This window comes from Salvelinus fontinalis, chromosome 19 (genome assembly GCF_029448725.1).
Source record: "Salvelinus fontinalis isolate EN_2023a chromosome 19, ASM2944872v1, whole genome shotgun sequence".
NCBI classification, from domain to species: Eukaryota; Metazoa; Chordata; class Actinopteri; order Salmoniformes; family Salmonidae; genus Salvelinus; species Salvelinus fontinalis.
Window position 1 is genome coordinate 51485621 of NC_074683.1, and position 2603 is coordinate 51488223.

Below are 2603 nucleotides of genomic sequence, written 5' to 3' on the forward strand. Positions count from 1 at the left end.
GAGAGACAGGACAGAATGAGAGAGAGAGAGGGAGGGGAGAGAGGACAGAAAGAGAGAGAGAGAGAGAGAGAGAGAGTGGGAGGGGAGAGAGGACAGAAAGAGAGAGAGAGAGGGAGGGGAGAGACAGGACAGAGAGAGAGAGAGAGCGGGAGGGGAGAGAGGACAGAAAGAGAGAGAGAGAAGGAGGGGAGAGACAGGACAGAAAGAGAGAGAGAGAGGGAGGGGAGAGAGGACAGAAAAGGAGAGAGAGAGGGAGTGGGAGGGGAGAGAGAGACAGAAAAGAGGAGAGAGAGAGGGAGGGGAGGAGACAGAGAGACGGAAGAGAGAGAGAGAGCGGGAGGGGAGAGAGGACAGAAAGAGAGAGAGAGAGCGGGAGGGGAGAGACAGGACAGAAAGAGAGAGAGAGAGAGAGAGAGGGAGGGGAGAGAGAACAGAAAGAGAGAGAGAGAGAGGGAGGGGAGAGACAGGACAGAGAGAGAGAGAGAGAGAGGGAGGGGAGAGAGGACAGAAAGAGAGAGAGAGAGAGAGAGAGAGGGGAGAGACAGGACAGAAAAAGAGAGAGAGAGGGAGAGACAGGACAGAAAGAGAGAGAGAGAGAGAGGGGAGAGAGGACAGAAAGAGAGAGAGAGAGAGAGAGAGGGGAGAGACAGGACAGAAAAAGAGAGAGAGAGAGAGACAGGACAGAAAGAGGGAGAGAAAGAGAGGGGAGAGAGGACAGAAAGAGAGAGAGAGAAGGAGGGAGGGGAGAGAGAGAGAGAGAGAGAGAGTGGAGAGGGGGAGAGAGAACAGAAAGAGAGAGAGAGAGGGAGGGGAGAGAGACAGGACAGAGAGAGAGAGAGAGTGGGAGGGGAGAGAGAACAGAAAGAGAGAGAGAGAGGGAGGGGAGAGACAGGACAGAGAGAGAGAGAGACAGGACAGAAAGAGGGAGAGAGAGAGAGGGGAGAGAGGACAGAAAGAGAGAGAGAGAGAGGAGGGGGGGGGAGAGGAGAGAGAGAGAGAGGAGAGAGAGTGGGAGGGGAGAGAGAACAGAAAGAGAGAGAGAGAGGGAGGGGAGAGACAGGACAGAGAGAGAGAGAGAGCGGGAGGGGAGAGAGGACAGAAAGAGAGAGAGAGAGAGAGGGGAGAGACAGGACAGAAAGAGAGAGAGAGAGGGTCGGGGAGAGACAGGACAGAAAGAGAGAGAGGGGAGAGACAGGACAGAAAGAGGGAGAGAGAGAGAGGGGAGAGAGGACAGAAAGAGAGAGAGAGAGAGAGAGAGAGAGAGGGGAGAGACAGGACAGAAAAAGAGAGAGAGAGAGACAGGACAGAAAGAGGGAGAGAGAGAGAGGGGAGAGAGGACAGAAAGAGAGAGAGAGGGAGAGGGAGGGGAGAGAGGACAGAAAGAGAGAGAGAGGGAGAGGGAGGGGAGAGACAGGACAGAGAGAGAGAGAGCGAGAGGGAGGGGAGAGACAGGACAGAAAGAGAGAGAGAGAGTGGGAGGGGAGAGACAGGACAGAAAGAGGGAGAGAGGGAGAGGGAGGGGAGAGACAGGACAGAGAGAGAGAGAGGGAGCGGGGAGGAGAGAGAGGACAGAAAGAGAGAGAGGGAGGGGAGAGACAGGACAGAGAGAGAGAGAGCGGGAGGGGAGAGACAGGACAGAAAGAGGGAGAGAGGGAGAGGGAGGGGAGAGACAGGACAGAGAGAGAGAGAGGGAGAGGGGAGGAGAGAGAGGACAGAAAGAGAGAGAGGGAGGGGAGAGACAGGACAGAAAGAGAGAGAGAGAGAGGGGAGGAGAGAGAGGACAGAAAGAGAGAGAGGGAGGGGAGAGACAGGACAGAGAGAGAGAGAGAGAGGGGAGAGACAGGACAGAAAGAGAGAGAGAGAGTGGGAGGAGAGAGAGGACAGAAAGAGAGAGAGAGAGGGAGAGGGGAAGCTAGAGGGAAAGAGAGAACAATGGAAAGAGAGGTTGATGTTGAAAGTGTAAAGAGAAGTGAGAGGTCATATTTTCTTATGCCCTACAGGGGGCAGTCCTGCTCCATGTGTAGAGACAGACCAATGACAATACGCTGAGTGGACTAAACAGTAGGAACACCTTCCTAATATTGAATTGCACCCCTTTTGCCCTCAGAACAGCCTTAATTCGTCGAGCTATGGACTCTACAAGGTTTCGAAAGCGTTCCACAGGGATGCTGACAGTTGTGTCTAGTTGGCTGGACGTCCTTTGGGTAGAGGAACATTCTTGATACCCACGGAAAACTGTTGAGTGTGAAAAACCCAGCAGCGTTGCAGTTCTTGACACACTCAAACCGGTGTGCCTAGTACCTACTACTATAACCCATTCAAAGACACTTAAATATTGTGTCTCTCTCTGAATGGAAAACATACACAATCCACGACTCAATTGTATCAAAATGTAAAAGAAATTGTGTTTAGAGTTAGCTTTAGTTGTCTCTGTCTCCCCAGCAGGGTTAGAGTTAGTCCTCTCTGTCTCCCAGCAGGGTTAGAGTTAGTTCTCTCTGTCTCCCCAGCAGGGTTAGAGTTAGTCCTCTCTGTCTCCCCAGCAGGGTTAGAGTTAGTTCTCTCTGTCTCCTCAGCAGGGTTAGAGTTAGTCCTCTCTGTCTCCT